This window comes from Tinamus guttatus, unplaced genomic scaffold, assembly GCF_059628265.1.
Source record: "Tinamus guttatus ecotype Peru unplaced genomic scaffold, ASM5962826v1 Tinamus_guttatus_pri_ptg000010l, whole genome shotgun sequence".
NCBI lineage: Eukaryota > Metazoa > Chordata > Aves > Tinamiformes > Tinamidae > Tinamus > Tinamus guttatus.
The window spans coordinates 198,693-216,392 of NW_028288544.1; the positions used below are offsets into that span (position 1 = coordinate 198,693).

Below are 17,700 nucleotides of genomic sequence, written 5' to 3' on the forward strand. Positions count from 1 at the left end.
AAAGCCCTTGTTCGAAAAGCCTTGTCAGGGCCAGGTCTTTAAGAGAAGTTAGGTGCCAAGCAGTGCAGGTGGCTGGCAAGTGGGATTTCTGAAGGTATAGAAGGTTTGCATGGGAATGTCTAAAAGTACATACTTTTCAAAACCCTGCTAGGCACTTAGCTATATGTTTAATTCAGTAAGTACTTCTAAACTACATTTTTCATCCAAGTTGACCCTGCCTGTTGATGGTGTGTTACACTGTGCAGAAAAAAAGTGAACCAAAGTTTGTGGCTTCCTGCTGCATCTCCTGAGCAGCCTCCCTCCTTCCGCTGTCATTCAACCACAGCCCTCAATATCAACCTCTGACAGAACAGGTGTCCAGCCTTTTCGTGATGTTGAGAAAGGGCAATCGTGAAGAAAAGGAGAAAATCTGAAGGATCCGACGTACTGCCTTTGTGTAAATGAGACTTGGCCATTGCTTTTCCTTTAAGAGGGAGGTTTTTTGCTTTATTGCTTGGTAGCAGCAAAGGTAGTAAAGAAGTGCACACAAACCTTGGCAAGAGAGAAGTGTTTTCACAAGGGACCGGTATATGACTTGCTCAAGGGTTCAAAGCTTTTGGGTACAAACAAATGATATTCGCTTGTCAATTTGAACAGTGGTTGGGTTTCCTTGCTGGCTGTTGGGGCTGCTTTTCTTTTTTTTTCATTTTATTTTTCCCAGCAATCTCACCATCATTTCTTCTCTTTCTTCCTCCTCTGCAGGCCCTCAAACTGACACGAGACATAGAGAGCGAGCGAACCCTTTGCCAAATCTGCTGTCAGCAAGTGGACAGTGATACTGTTTACAGCTTACGACCTTTGTGAACCCTGCATTATTTTCCTAATGAAGCAGACTGTTAATAAGCCCCATCCTGAGTGAAGATCCTCTTTTTTTTTTCTTTACTTTTTTCTTCTTTTTTTTTTTTTTTTTTTGGGAATTGAACTCATTCTGAAGTATGCAAAAATATTCCTTTCCCGGGATGGCCAAACACCTGCTGTGGAGACAATGTTCAGCACCATCCTGTTGAGAACACACTGTGTAGCCTTTGCAGTAGTTATTTGTCAATGAGTATGTGGTGTTTCAATATATTAATGGTTTATGGGATGTTTTAAGTTGGCTTTTCATTTTTGGAGGTGTTCCCTGTCTGCCCACCCTCTCCCCCTTGCCCTGACCTCCAGTTTGATTTCCTTAGATTTTTTGACCTTTTTTGCTTTCTCTCCCTGGGGAATCTGAAAACACAGTGTACATGCAAGCAAACCTTATCCTGATTATCATAACCTTACCTGGCTCTGTCCTGAGTTTTTCTGACTATACAGCATTCATTTTACCAATCAACTGACCGGCTTCCAGAGAGAGGTGACTTGTGTGCTCTGTTTGTTGGGTTTGTTTGTTCGTTTGTGTGTTTACTCTTTTCTTAAACGCGGTGGTACGTCCCATGAGCATCAAGCCAGGGCTGAGTACCAGACGCCTGTGCTCGTGAGGAGCGGCGGAGCGAGGAGGCCGTTTCCGCAACGTTTAGGGACGCGGGAGCCGCTTCGCTGCCGGACGGAGCGGTGCCGCTTCCCGCGTTGCGTTGCTGAAGCTGCCCTTGCTGCCGCTGCGGGCTGCCTCCTCGTCCGGGAAGAGGATGTAGGCTGAGCTGCCCCTCCGCTGCCCGACAAGTTGAACGTAACCGCCCGTAAAGATCTGTCTAAAAACGGGAGGATGAAGGAAAGGAAAACGCGCCACTAGGCAGAGAACATCATCACAGGCTGGGCATCAGCAAGTAGCACAAGAGCGGCGATGTCGAGGGTTGAGGCACAGATTGTTGCAGGGTGTGTTATTGCATCAGTGATTTTTTTTTTTTTTGGACATATCCTTGGTTCCTTTTTCCTTCTCATCATGCATAATCCATTGTGGAAGAAGCAGGAGAGGGAATGGCAAGATGACAGTATCGTACAAATGGCTTTTCATATGAGCATAGATTGTAACAGGATAAATGACACTGAAAGATGAGGCAGTTTTATATATTTTGCTTCTAAGATTTTCTTTTGTAAAATGAATAATAATGAATTAATAGTAATGAATAAAAGGTATGGTGCTGTATAGAGCCTCTCTATAATCTGGAAAGTTTGATTACTTTTTATTAGTATTTTTTGGGGGGGGAGGGATATGAAAAAGAGGGGAAAACTCCAATGGTACAAATGAACTTGGTATGAAGAAGTTCTGAATAGGACAGTGTATACATAATTCTCCAAAGCGATATATGAAGTTTTTTTTTTGTTTGCATAAGAGCATTATGCATATAAATATATAAATATATTTTATTATGTACAGAAATGGCTCATTATGCATGGATGTTAGGAAAACAAACTAGCATTTTAACCCAAAGTTTCAGTGCATGAGTTCCCACCGATACGTGTTTCCATGCAGTGTGGAGTGACTCCCTCCCGCCACGGCCACCACGCGTGCGCATGCGCGCGCTCACGCACACGGACGCCACACAAGCATTTGTGGGCCCTACCCAGCTCCTTACTCGCCAGGTCCCTGAGGTGATATTGGTGAAATAACAGCTCCTCGTGTGCTGGAAGTTTTGTTTTGTGTTGTGACCTTCCCCATGCTCCCGCTGCTCCCCGGCGATGATGCACCTCTCGGTTGCACCACGCAGTTATGGCTGTGCAAGCTCGTAGCCCTGTAGCCTACCGACCCTCCCGAGCAGCTAAGGGTTTAGCATTTTGATTTCAAAAAAACTTCTCTCTTCCTTTTTACACCCAGGTGGTCTGTTGGTCACCGTGGGGACTCTAGTTTATTATATGTTTATCTGAGGCCGATCATGTCTGGGGAGATACGTGTGGTGACCAGCTGCCCTGGACACCTGGGCCGCATGGCAGTCACCCATGGCTGTTAGGCTCCTGATACGTCTTGAGACATGAATTGTGTTGATGGCCTTTCCCCTGCCAGCTCGTGCCCCATGTTTCGGCCTGCCTCGCTCCACCGGGACCGGACGCCGCCCTCGGGCCACCGCTGCGGAGCTGGGGGCCACCTGGCCAGAGACCACCACCAAGACCTCTCTAAAATCTGGCTGCGGCCTGGCCTGGTGGTGTGACAAAAATCCATCATGTTATTTTTGCTCTCGGTAGGAAGCAGGCCTTGTAGCATGTGGGGTGGTCAGTGTAAACGTAGCGGTGCGGTTCCCACTCCATCAGTGAGCCATACCCCCACCGAAGCCGTGGAGTTACCTCACACTGGCATCAATGAGAGGGAAAAATATGGTCTATTCTGCTCAGAAAACATAATGAAAAAAAGATTTGGAGACAACCAGTCAACGGCAGAGAGTTTAAAAATAAATAAATAAAAGCATTAGCAGTTGTGAGGCCTAATCTACTTCCCAGTACTCTCAAGGGAAGCAGGACAAGCTGCTCTGACTCCTTGCTTTTCCAGGGAAGGACAGGTGCCTGCTGCCGGATGCCCGCCGGAACATCACTGCCCTAAATGGGCACTTAGGTGTCTAAAAATTCCTTTCATCTTCAGAGGCACTGGGTAAATACCTCTCCCTGTATTCAAGGGGCCACTTTTTTTTTTTTTTTTCCGTGTCAATGTATAGATGGAAATGGCTGATTTTGGGAATCTACCTTTTGAAAAATTTGGCCTTTGAGTCTTCGAACAACTTTATGCATAGAAATTTTCCTTCTAAAGTCATGAAAAACAGATACTGGTCCAGAACAATTACACAGGTACTGCTTAAACCCTTTGTCTAAACAAAGTTCTGAAAAAGAATTGAAGTGACATGTATGCAGTTCTGCAGTCACGGGTTGGGGGCTTTATTTAATAATTTTGTGATTTTTTTTTTCTCTTGGTAATAACTAGATAGTTATTAGGCCACTGCCTAATTCCAGAAATATTTGTGCCAGTGCTCCAAAAAGCTATCTTTTAGGCCCTGTATTTCTCTAAAGTGATGTCCTTGCTTGGCAATCGGTGTCCTGTGATTGTTTTTTAGTACACAGTATACATTAGCAATGCCAACAGATGCGAAGGGGGACCAGATAGATACATTTCGTTACTATGGGTTGGAAAAATGGATTGTACATTTGGCTTCACATGTTTAACTTTTTTTAAAAAAGTTGCATGATTGAAAAAAATATGTATACAGTATCTGTAAAGCTGTTTTATCTGTTCTTGTTTCAAGCCATGTAAATTGGAAGAATTTTAAATCCACAGCCTTATCACGCATGGCCATCTTTACATACCGAAGAGCTGAACAATTTATACTTTTCTTTTGGGCTATCTTGTACTTTCATTTGAAAGCAGACACTCTCATATTGCATTCTTATGGAGGATTTTATATTAAAAGAAAAAGAAAAGAAAAAAGATGCTGCCCTGGATGAATATGCTTCCTTACTACACAGAGATTGGAAGCAAGTTTGTTTTGGAGCTCTGCCCCTTTCCAAATGAAGTCGAGACGCAGTGCTTACTCCACTTGGTGTTAGTAGATATTGCCTTGTGTATTCCATTTTAAATTGTAATCTAGTTTGTAAAAGAGATGGTGACGCATGTAAATAAAGCCTAATGGATCTCTACATTGCAGACTTGTCTTCGCTCTGGTTTGTTATATTGTAGGCATCCGAACATGGGATCTGGAACAGGGATGAGCTCAAAGCAGAGAGTGGCTGGGGGAGGTGGGTGCCGGGGGGAGGAGCCTGATCCTGAGGCTACCGAAGGTGATGGGATCTTTGGCCTATACTGGCCTTGGTGGGCTCTGGATGTGGCCATGCAGAAGGATTTGAGTGGAAGCCCTGGGCGCTGGATCCACTGTGAGCATCAATGCGCCTGCGAGGTGCTCCAGGCTGAGAAGTGCCAGCCTTGAGAAGGGACACGGCTAGAGAAACCTTCCTATTAAAAATGTGGCAGGCCTATGCAAGTTCCCAAGCTGTTCAGGGATGTTTGTGATGACTAAGACTTTTCATGATAAACAGCATGAAACATGGAGTTAAAGGGAAAAAATAAACTGTCCCATCCCAGCATTCGTGCTCGGGGCAGAGTTGGTTTTATCCAAGGACTGTGTCCCAGGGCTGTTGGGTGGTGGATTCGGAGGGGTGCAAACAGGATCTTTTCCTTGTCTTGAGGTGAGCTTTCTTGAGGTGTGTTTTCTCCACCCTGAGCAGCATTTAGAAGAGGGATGGAGACGGCACGGCAGGAGCACAGCGCAGAACGGGTCAAGTGATGGCGCATGAGATACAAAGGGGAGCAGATCGTCATGGGGGCCAGGTCCTTGCTACATCCCCGAAGCTACCAAGGGTGCCTGTCAGCACACCAGGCTGCCTGTGGGGAAGCCCCAGGGCTGGCAAACACTGTGGCTGCCCCTGCAGCAGGGAGCAGGTCGGTCAGAGCAGGGGGACCTTGCACTGTGTGGGAAGCTGTTGTCCCCAGAGGCAGCTCTTCGGGTGAAAAAGGCAAGCAGCAGTCCAAGTATTTGTCCAGCTGGTCAAATAGCCCACATTCAGATTATTTGGTGCTGCTTAAAGTCACAAAGTTCACATGATTTGGGGGAAGGAGGGGTGCTGGGTGGCTGCTACAGCCCTGCTGCTGCAGGCCTGCTTGCTTTTCCCAGGAGAAAACCAACTCAATCACAAGTCAGTCAGTAGAAGAATTATATCCCTGTGGACTTGGTTGGGTTTCAAACTATAGCTGAAAAATGTCTGGAGTACTCGAAACCACTCATCTGGGATTTGGGATAAGGAAACCAGCAACCTGACTCAGCAGAAAGTTATATTGGCAGCTCTGGCCAAGGCACAGGAGAGCGTGCTAAGAAATACGAGAAATGTGGACAAAAGCTGTTCTCCTGCACTGATGGGAAGCCACAGATATGTATGTTTTTGGAGTCATTTTCTAAAAGTAAATGATAGTTTCAAGAAAGAGGAGCTTTTATATGCAGCAGGGAGGGGTTTCCGATGAGCCTAGCTAGGACTGCGGCTGCTGTGTTGTCCGTGCAAAACACATGGGAAGGTTATATCCAGAAATGCTGCAGTGTAAGGAGCAGCTTAGGGATATCACAGCCTTTGCTGCCTTGTTCAGTACAGCTAATGCAAGAGATATGTGGACTTTGTCTTAACTAGGTACAGTTTGAAATATAAGACATTGTCAAAAAATTGCCCTTTACTTGGCTGAATTGAGAGTTAGAGTTCCCAGCATGAGCTTATGTCCAGCAGCAATCGCACAGTTTTCCCCAATTGCTCACAAAACAGATCCGCCTTACGGATCTTATGAAGGATCTGCTAACAGTGCTCAGGCCGTCGGAGCGACAACCCCTGTCCTCCTCTTGCTACCTACCCCGACCGCAGTTTGGGACAGGTGACGCCAGTGTCTGGCCCTTGGGTGCCTGTGCAGAAGGTCCCCACCTGCAGCCTGCATTTAGGCAGGGAGAGCGGCAGCTGTGAACCCATCAAACCCTGTGCATGTTGTTCTAATCCAAGTTTGTTGCGTTGTGCAATATCTTAATAGCGACCTTCAGTTCACCCCGCCTTGGAGTATATCCCTCTTATCTTCAAGAATACTTTCAAAATAAGTCCAAACATTTTAAACTTCTCCAAGTCCCAGAAGACAAAAGCCTTTTCAGGCTGCTGCTGGCACTCGTGAGGCAATCGGGAGCTATTTTGGGAGCTCCCCACCACATATGCTGAGTTGCTAGTTAGACCAGACCGTGGAAAACAGTGCTGCACAGCGCTCGCCTGGCTACTGGTGCCAAGGAAGCTAGGGGTGCTTTTGAGACGCTCCAGACAAGGGAATCTGGGAGCCCATCTCCTTTTTGCGGGGAATCATCATGACCGATGCCTCACTTTTCTAAAGGAGGGCTTCTTGGGTGAAGCTGTGCACAAGCTAGATCAAGTAGATACCTCTGTCACTGGCACACAGTTCCATCCCACCTCCAGTGATTTTTCAAGTGTCTCATTGCTTCTGTGTTTGCTTTTCCTAGCCCAAGTGTCCTTTGCCCCATTGGCTCTGCCTGCGGAATTCTTTGATTAACATATTTTTTTGATAAAAATTCTATTTTCAGATAAAAAAAACAGGAAATTATGTTAGAACAAAAAAAGAGGGCTTTTTCTTAACTTTTGATTGAATCCTTAGTACACTTCGGAATCGTCTGATAAAATTCTAACGCTTGGTTTGGGAATCTTTCTTTTCAGATCTGGCTTTTCTTGTCATATTAACAACACCAGTAGTTACGCGTATGTCACATATGCCATTTACTTTTTAGAACAAAGTGCCTAGTATTTTTGTTGTTTGATGCTTTGATGACACACCAAGGAAACTATTTAACCCAGAAAACAAGACAAAACGTCTCAATTTAGTAGTGAGAATTGGCCTAAATGACGATAACTGTTGTAATAGGTTTTTAATGTTAGGTTATGCTGTGCAGATTTAAAGGTACCTGTGTCCTATGAATGGCATGTAATGAAACTGGGGGAGAAGAGGGGCAGGAACAGGAAAAATGCAAGAAAATCTTCATAAAAGTCTTTTCAAGATCCACAAAACAGTGGTTTTTGCCCACTTCTTCCTCCGACCCCTACTTGCCAGCTTCCCGTAGGCCTGGCCTTGCAGCCCAAAGGCTACATGGAAGCCTCCATCTTCCTCGCGCTCCAGCAGTAACATGCCAGGAGACCTATCCCAGCAAACAGCCCCGCTGCTACAAGGCCCTTGCAGCCCTCCGAGTGGCGAGCCCGAGCACGCGGACGCGCTTAAACAAACGTCCGCAGGAACGGGGAGCGCGGCGGCAGGCGACGGCACCCAGGGTTCGTCTGAGGACTTTGACTTCTCCCCGGCGAGGGTCAGGCGCTTACCTGCCCGGCGCCATAATGAGAGGCCTGCTGCCGCCAGAGCTCTTTCATCATCCTATTTCCTTATAGCTCCGTGCCGCTCCTAATGAATAACTAAGTAAAGAACAACTTTTTCTTTTCATGCTTCCTTCGCCAGAGGGGGAACTGGATTTAAAGCAGCATCTCTTGTTTTTGAGAGCTTGGCCTGAACGAGACAGGGCCATGTGTTATTCATAGGTCTTTATCTGGCCTATATCTGTCCTACAGTGGCATTTAGAGGCTCCCACAAAGCTGAAGGCCGGGTCTCCTGGGACACATGCATCCATATGGGAGAGCAGCAGCCCCAATATCGAAGGCCCATGCTCAAAATGCCCCATATGGACCCCAGAAAAGGCGGCAGTTCTTTGAATATGTATAAAATGCGGCAGCAAGCTCTGACTCTGCTCCTTGCGCTTCCCCATGTCGGGAAAGGCTGTGAGGCTTTTCAGAGCCTCCACTCTGAAGGACGGGTCTGGTGTCACGTTGCGCTTGCTGTTTCAACTTCCTGGGTTTGCAAGTTCATTTTCAGCACCAGAATAAGGACTTAACCTTTCGCTCTGATGGCGCAAGCTGCGTGCCTTCAGCTTTTTTAAGCTCTTGTGGCATTTGTCAAGAGTAAATTCACGTGAGGCCCAAGAATGTGATATCTCTGGAAGCCACAGGTCCTGACACTGTCGTGTACTCAAGTAAATCCTCTGAGGAACCTGCAGCACGTGTTTGTGTTTTCATGCCCCCGTCTGAAGAAGCTGCCCCAGCAAATGCTGATGAATGATCACCAAAGATAATAATAACTCCTGGTACCTCCCTGACCACCACAGAGCTGGGGATAAATCGTGCTGGAGTCGCTCCACTTTGTGACTATCCTTCCTAAGCTGCTCCAAAACACCTCTCTAGATAGAAAATTCCTACTCTATCAGCATTTTATTTTAAAATAACTATAGGTTTCTTGTATTTAAGGCTATACAGGCTCGTAGGCTCGTACACCATTAACTAGTTTATGAATTAATGTCCTTGGGAAAAGTCAGTATTTAGGAAGTGATTCTTAAAAAATACATGTATTTAAAAAGCTTAACCCCTTTATTCATTAAATGAAACCCATCGTCATTCTCCTTTCTCTTGAGAGTTGTCCTGGAGTATCAGATCTATGCTCAGAATTGGTTGTATCTAAGACTATAGCTAGAAGAGCAATAGGAAGCACATGGCAAGCTCAGGGCTGCATTTGTAAGGAGTTCCTCACTATGCAGTTGAGCTGTTCAAATTCCTTGCTTTCATGAAAGCCCCAACGTGAACTAGCTTACTGCAGAGTAGAAACAGCTATGAAGGAAGTTATCCTGGAATAGCTAATACATGTAAATACATATCCTCACTTTTTTGTGTTTAGCTTGTTTTGTAGCCAGGACTTTAGGTCAATCCATTTCACTCCACTGTTCATGAGTGAACATGCAGGTGGCAATTCATTCACAGAAACTCAAGGTCTTGGAGGACATGCTTGAGATTCTTTTTCTAACATCTTAAAACTCTTGTCTGAAATTCTTTGCTTTTCTACAGTTTCTTCACCATATCTCTCAAAAGCTTTGTCTCAGGAAAGGGCCCTGTGGAAGAGGATAAGAAGTTACTGTTAGTGGGAACACCTCTTGGTTTGCTTCTCCCTCCTAAGCGCATGTGTGAGGGGAGCCTCCTCCCACCTTAGCCAGCTTGCAAATCATGCCTACGAGTGAACGTTTTTGTGTGTGTGGAGAAAAATGCAATAAATGGAAGAATACAGAAATAGCATGCAGCAGAGTAGGTGAAGAAAGGCGAAGAAAGGTGAAGAAACCCTATCCTTTAAGTAGTATGTTGTCATGGGGGATGTGAGCTGCTCCTCCTCTTCTCTTTGCCTTGCTTCTCCATGTCCAAAGTTAGCAGTGTTTCCCATTTCTGCCAGAAATGTTCTTCTTAACTTTAAATCTCCACGAGCCTTTCTTTGAAAATGAGTATTTTTCTGTAGTTGCTGACTTTTGTGCATACTCTGGTTTTCTAAGGCCAGATATTAAAATGTTTGTGGGGACAGTAACGTCAGTTGTGGGTATGAATATTTTTAATGATGTTTTCCTACAAGCAAGAATCCCAATGTAGACACAGTTATCTGGCAAGAGCTCCTTGCCAGTACGACTCATTTAATTCCAGCTCTTTTGGCAAGAAGTCCCTCTTTTTTGCTGCTGCAAACTATGCCGGTGTTTGAAGAGTTTGCTGGTCCTTGCTACGCCAGCCACCTTTTTCTAATATAGGCTGAGCCTTAAATACTGCCACATGCAGAAAAGCGAGTTTACTGTCGATGTGAACTGTTTGCTCTGGTCAAAGGTCTGCTGAGGTCACCATGAGGAGCCGAGGGTATGTTCAAGGAGTCTGTGGCCCTGGAACGGCCGTGCGCAGTGACAAAGGCATGGCACCTCAGAGCGCATCGCTACAGGCAACACAGCAGGGAGAAAATTGGATGCCTCTCTCCTTTTAAAAGTGGCTCTCTCTGTCCATGTTCTGCTAAGCCTCTCTGTGAGAAATGGGTGTTGTGAAGTCGCTTCGTACATCCTAGATGCAACCTAGACTAACCATCTGCAGAATCTGCCAAGCTGTCTGTCCTCTTGCAGGATCGCCAGATGCAATTCAATTACCTCCAATGCTTCTCTGCTCTGTAATCTGTTAAATAGAGTTGGCAACCTCTGATTACCTTTGTTTCAGTGAGTCAAAAATTTGCTAAGTCTTTCCCTGAAAGGTTAAAAGAATTTGAAGGGTTTATCCTGATCACCTCATCCTTAAGCTAACTAACATCTTAACTATTTCTTTTCCATTGCAATTGATGGTCCTCTGTGAATGAATGTTTAACTTTTCAAGACGGTAAGTTAAAGGTCAAATTTAACATACAGGCAGACTGGATGAGCTCATGATTGAGGAAAGACCATCTGAAGGTGACTTGTATAGCATATTTGTGTGTGTGCACACACACACACACACATAATGCTTTTCAGTCTAGCCTCTTTCAGACATTGCTTCTGTGCCAAGAGTCTCAGGATAAGGTTGTTCTAGAAATTGTAATGGTGGTTTGGCATATAAGATGAAGGATCTGAACAACAGATGTTTGTACAGAGATGGCTAGAGCAGAACTACATTCTTCTGCCCCCTCACAACTGAAATCTTAATTACGTCAAACTGCTGAAATACATCTTTGCCCTTAGGTAGGTGGCTCTCAAACTTCGTGTACCCAAACTTTGTGTAACCAAGGATGAGTCTTTACAGCATCAGAAACAGTGACTGTACAGACCCTTATATTTTGCTACACAGAGCCCCCAGAGAAACACTGGCCCCTTCTAACCCTCACATAGGATATTCATCAGCAGAAGAGCACTAGCGCACACTGTGCATACATGTTAAGTGTAAATGCTAAGGCCAGCTGAGAGCCCAGCTCTCACCACAAGCCCAGGAGTATTGCAGGTGCTCAGTTTCTTCACACAAATGCATGTAGGAAGCTTGAACTGCGACAAAGCTGCAGTCAAGGCTGAAAGCGTTAATAGAGTAGGGCAGGCAGATAGTGTCTGCTAATTTAAACCAAATGACTTAAGGTGTCCCCCGCCTTGTATTTCATAGTGCATTATGGGGTACCAGCTCTTCACTGAAGAAACTGTGCCGAGCTAGAGAAGTCATTTTTCCATGGGGACTTCTCTTGTGTTATCGCATAGGTTTTTGAGCCATGTGTTTGTTTTCAGCCTCTCGGCCTTCCTCCTGGCAGAACTACTGGCTGCAGACATGAAGTTTGGAGATACGGACTGGTTCTCCACCAAGTGAGACACTGGACAACTATCAGGTCTCACATCTGGTCTCCAAAGCAGGACCCCTCGGCTATCTCTCCTCCCACCTGCTGTATCACCCTCCTGCGAGCCTAATCTCCTGCCACACGTGTCCCCTGGTCTCCATGCTCCTGCTCCACCCAGCCTTGGCTTGATGCCCATGGCCATGAGGGTCTGAAGACCCAAAAGTTGGCAGTAGCGTCTGCCTGCTGGTCTGCAGGTGCTCCCAGAAGCTGCAGGCACTCGCTCTGCACAGTGTGTCAGGACCTTGTGCAGAGTGGAGAGCTGCTTCCATGTGCCACCACGGCACCCTTTGGGAGATGGCTTTCATGCCACTGTTTTGGAGGGACATTCTGCCAGACAGGTGCATGGCTTATTGCACAAACGGACATTTGCAGGGCATTACAAGTAGCTCTCCACCTGCATCGCAGGGGTTTCATGGGACCTCTGTCATGGCCCTGTTTCTACTCAGTGTTTTCATAAGTCTTGGATTGATGGAAGACAAGTAAAAGCATCATTAAAGGGTGCAGCTGACATTAAGCCGTGAGGCATTTCCAGCACTCAGAGAAGAGGCTTCCTCCTCAAGTTCAAAATGACCTTGATGAATTGGGAGAGAAAAGCAACAATTTGGAATACACTGCACAAAAGCGTACAGCACAACGTTAAGAAAAAACAAATCAGCTGCGGGGCTGCCAAGTGGGGGACAAGCAACAATGCTGAAGAAAAGGAGTTATGGGAATTAATGAGCTAGAAACTGTCCAAGATAGTGATGTGGTGGTGTAGCACTGCGGCAGACCTGGACAGCAGCCAGCTGGAGCCAGTCTGAAGAAGAGTCACAAGAATGGGTAGAAACATAGAAAACAACAACCCGCCAGAAAAGGCCACTTCTATTTGTTAGGAAAGAATCACAGAATGGTTGAGGTTGGAAGGAAAAAGGAGCAGAAGGGTCACAAATGTCCCATATGTAAAAGAGTATGAAAAGATCACTCTTTTTCATTTGCACAAATGAATGTGAGTTATGTTCTCCTGGCTATGAAGGTAATTAATATGTTTCTTAGAGGTGTGGAATCATCTTCACTAAGAGTGTTTTGGGGAGCAAAATATTGGATGGACAATTGCTTGGAGTCCCTTGGAACATGCTACTGTGACTTACATTAAGGAGTTTATATATATATATATATATAAAGGCAAAGAAAAAAAAGAGGCAAAAAGGCTTTTGCCCTTTCCTAGCTGAGGGACAGGTCTCTATGTACAGTAGCAAATCGTTATCTTTTTTGTCTGGTTTGAGTGTAACAGGTATTGAGTAATGTTGTCCCAGTATGTTGACACATGAGCCAGGGTGTGCCCTGGACCCCAGAGAAGTATTGATGTAACGCAGCTGCCAGCTAAGAAGTCTAGAGATGTTTTGTTTCCCACTGCTTTCTAGTATCTCCTTTTGCCGCTGGAGAAGCTGTAGGTTGTCCTGAATCTTTTTTCCAGCATATCTTGCTGCAGACAAAAATTGATCGTTTTGCCTCTCCTGAGTCCTGGACTTGAAGCTCTGCTCTATAGGTTTCCTTTTCTGGGCAAAAAAACAACAAACCCTTAGGGCTCAGCTGTGCAGAAGCTGCCCACCTCAGGGCACCAGGTGACGTGGCTCATGGTTCGGTGTCTGCAGATTTGAAGGCTCAGCAGATGATACACAGGGGAGAAGGCAGATACTCAAAGGTCAGGTTTTATCGGAGGCGGCCAGCTTCTCCTCCTGAGGGCATGTTTCAGCCCTTCAAGAAGGGAGGATGGGCTGCGCTAGGAGAAGACATGACACAAGCAGGAAACCACCAGCGACACCAGGCAGCGGCGCCTGGTGGCGAGCGGCATGGGAGGTGTGGTGGGAGAGGCGTCTGAGGAGGCCTTGCTTATCAGAAAAGCCAGGCCCCAGAGAAAGAGGCAGCCCGACGCAGTCCAGGGGCGTCGTGTCATGACAGGGCCATCAAAACTCCTTTGAAGGGATGTGGGAGAGCATCCCTGTGGATTAGGGGGAACAAGACAGCCCTTCCCAGGAATGCGTGGGCGAAGTCTAAGGAACACCTGAGCAAACGCTCGGTGAGGCTGGGTCGGAGGACAAAAGGGGCATTCAGCTGCCATCGTCCTCCTCCTCCTCCACTGGCAAAGAGGAGCAGCTGCTGCCACCACGATCTGCAAGCAAACCCCAAGCCATAAATCCTGCCCACCTCTGGAGCTGAGCACAGCAAGCAGCTAACTTGTCCTGGGCTTGGACTCCCAGACAGAGAAAACAAACCACTGCATTTTCAGTGTTTACATTGGATGTTTATTTTACAGTTCATTTCACAATCCGTCTCTCTTCGCCGTTTGCAGCGCATTGATTTATGGTGTTGCAGATTCTATCTGGCTGCCCTGCCCAAAGCCTGTGTTTGGAAAAAACGTGCAATGGGTTTGTCATTGTCACTGCTCTTGTTTTGTCTACATCTTCCCTTACGTATTAGTTAAACTACAGTAGCTTCTTCCGAATGGCGACAACTCAAGTCTCTTACTCCCTTGCGCCTCCGTTGGTATTTTGATGAGGTGGGCAGAAGAAATGGAGAGGGGAAAATGCTCAAGGTCAGTGATGAACTTAAAAACAAATAAAGCACTTCCTCATGCTTCCCTCTTTGGAGGACTTTGGGCCTTCTGGCTCATCCCTGCTGGCCCAACATGGGTGGTGAAGACTTCTGGGATGCCTTGAGGTTTGCAGGTAACGCATTCATCCTCGGTGTCCTCTGGGACATTAGGTGTGCGGCTGAGCTGGAAGCGGCAGCAGAGGGGTCTGATGAAGAGGCGCATGGCTCTGGCCTGGCTCTTAGCCCCACTCCTCAAATAAGGCAGTTTGGTACTCAGCACCCAGCTCACTGTGACCAGCTGAGGCAGGGTGTCCTCCTGGAGGGGACCTGCCTGCTGCACCTCCCTGCTTCAGGGTGGAAGTGCAAATCTTAACCATGCTTGGGGTGGTTCGTTGGCTTCACTGGTTTCACCATGGGTTTCTCTCTGCGGAGTTTGGAGCTGAATATGTGAAACAATGTGCATGTTTTACTAAGGAAAATATAGACTGGGTCTGAACATCTGGTGGAAACTCCCTGAATCACATTCAGCCTTCCTTGCTGGTTGCAGGTTTCAGAGCAGGAGAAGAGCTCTCTGTTTCCTCATACAAAACTGGGTGCTCCACAGGAACAACTGGACCCAACCTTAAAGCAGAAGGAAGTGTATTTAAAAAAAAAATAGAGGTGTGGCAATGACACTATCATGCCTTATGCACATTGTGTAATCCGTGACATGAATGAGTCCCAAAGAGCCTGGTCGCCATTCGTGGTTAAATCACTCCTTGAAAACAACAGTAAAATACTAATAAATCAGCTAGCTAGAGGGATTTATTCCTTTTCTTCAGAAAAGCAATGCTAACCACAAACAAATGTATTCTTTTCTGTGGAGTGAATGCTCACATGCCTAGTTTGTATAAATTCAAGCCAAAAGCTTTGAAATCCTCAGCCTTGCGAGTTTTATTTATCACTGCTAATTGTCCCAACAGTGAATCTGTGGATGAATAGTAAGAAATAAAATGGATCCACATAGAGGCCATTGAGAACCTGTGATTATCCCAGTAAGTGCCTCCCCACAACCATGTTTAGCAATTTATATGTTTCAAATTTCAGTTGTGCAAAGGAGAAAGGGGGTTAATGTTACATTATTTTCAGATGCGACTCTGCAATCTAGAGTCTTTAACAAGGAGTTCATTTTGGCAACACAAGTTTTTCAACTCTAGCTCATTGGTCCAAATTTAACCCAGAATAGCACTGGTACAAATACTGAAAGATGTCTTCTGGAAGAATGAAAAGAGCTGAATCTTTTTCCTCTCCTGAAAAAAAAAAAGTATATATACACTTATTTAACTGAGGAATGACTGAATGATTCTTTCTCGTCTGTAATAATTCTGCAGAGACTGAAGTTGGTCCAGGGAATATCAGCTTCTCTGCTTTTGTGCATATCAGGATGAGGCATTTCAAAGAGAGATCTCCAAAGTTTCTGTGTCAATAGTGTGTCTGAACAGTACATTAAAGACTAATAATGTAATGCTCTGAGCATAAAAATCAGCTGTCACTGATCCAAAATCTTTATAATAACAGCTAGAATATTTGCATCAATACTGCGAAGCTGGGGTTGGGTTTTTTGTTTCTTTCCCTCCACTTGAAATGGTGCCTTGTAGGAAGTGTAACGCTACTTGACATATTGGTATCACAGAGTTGTTTCTAGCAGTATTTAAAAAAGTCAAAGGTAGAAATAGATCTGAGCAGTAGCACTAACTCAGGCAAGGACTGCTCTGTGAGCACAGGCTGATGAGGAGACCTGTTTCATAAGAGAGAAACCTTCTCTCTGGAGAAGCTTTCTTAGCTAGCAACCATGTCCTGCTCAGTTTCTGTATTGCAACAGATGCCATGCATGGAGATTTCATCTCCCTGCCTGACTTGTCTGTACTGCAATAGTGCCATGAAGCCTTCAGGGAAATGAGCAGTCACTGGGGAGCCCTCCTGACATGGCCCTTAGCTGCCTCTTGTCCTCAGATCTTACCAATGTGTTTAAGTATCTGAAGGGAGACTGTCAAGAAGATGGGGTCAGACTCTTCCCAGTGATGCCCAGTGATAGGATGAGAAGCAACAAGCACAAACTGAAACACAGAAAAGTCCCTCTGAACATAAGGAAACTTCTTTACTGTAAAAGTGACTGAGTATCGAAACAGGCTGCCCAGAGAGGTTGTGGAGTCTCCATCCTGGGAGATGTTCAAAAGCCATCTGGACAGGGACCTGGGCAACTTGCTGTAGGTGAGCCTGCTTGAGCAGGGGGTTGGGCGGGATGATCTCTAGAGGTCTCTTCCAACCTCAGCCATTCTGTAATTCTGTGATTCTGTGATCTCCATGGATCCCTTGCAACCTTAATGGTCCAGAAAGCCATCCACGACCTCTCGCTCTGCGTAAACCCCATCCAAGAAGTGTTTGCACGATGCAGGACTCCTTCCCACCAGACTGCCTTAACGTGGAGCAAAAGCAGAGAGGTCGGCCTCCTCACCTCCTGCCAGCTTCGCCGGCCAGGCAGTCTACTGTGCTCAGAAAACCCAAAATCCCAAGGGGAAGGATTTCACTGCCGTTTTGCAATATCCTTCCTCTGCTTTCGCTGACATGGTTTCAGTCTGTTGGCCAAGATCAAGGGCACTCTGATCCCATCCTTCCCGGCTCCTCAAAGGAGGAGGAACAGGGGGAGATAGAAACAGTTTTGAAAACACTTGTTTACATTATTTCATCATTTCTTTGGACTCTTAAATTAGATATGGCAATCCATGAACTTAAAATAACCTGAGGAAAGCAGTTAGCAAGGGGACGCTTAAACATACAACAAGGGCTGAAAAAATGGCAAATGTAGTTCTGTTAAGAATAATGGAGTTATATCTGCTAGGGCCTTGACTTTGGTTGCTTGGAAGACAAATTTTGTGCCCAATGAGAATGTCCAGCTCACAACTCCTGGACAGACTAACCCTTGAAGCCTTTCCTTGCAGTAGGCTCTGTAGGAATGGGTCTTTGCAATCTTTTTCCTATAAAATGATTCTGACAGCTCCTGAGGAATGGTCCACTCGCACTTTGTTCCACCTCGTCTCCAACACAATCCCTTCAGAGCAGCTTATAAACTTACAAAGAGCACTCTTCCCCTAGACATGTGTTCTGTAAATAGGGCATGACCGTGGGGTATCCCAGCCTTGCCATACAAGGAATACCTGGTGTGACTCTAAGAGGAAAACCAACAGTCATGTCCCTGTTATATAGGTAGCTCAGAGGCCTGCTACGGAGCAGCCAGTGAGAGCTTGGGACTATAGGCAGTGCAGAAGAGATGCAATAGAGCAAACTGCTGGCATGAAAGGAGCTCCTGTTCATTATTCGGTGTTCAGAAATGGTCTGTGATGGTTGGATCACAGAAATGTGGAGAGAAACTTTTCCTTGCTGATTGCAGGGGACTGCAT

The 17,700-nt window shown here is 45.9% G+C and overlaps 1 protein-coding gene across 1 annotated transcript in view; it reads left to right on the forward strand.

Annotated features, from left to right (window-relative positions):
• FOXO3 (forkhead box O3) overlaps positions 1–1,123 on the forward strand; it is an 82,758-nt gene extending 81,635 nt beyond the window's left edge. The window contains exon 3 of the mRNA XM_088522377.1: positions 742–1,123. The gene's annotated coding sequence lies outside the window, so the exon portion shown is untranslated. The remainder of the gene's footprint in view (positions 1–741) is intronic.
• The last annotated feature ends 16,577 nt before the right edge of the window (positions 1,124–17,700 follow it).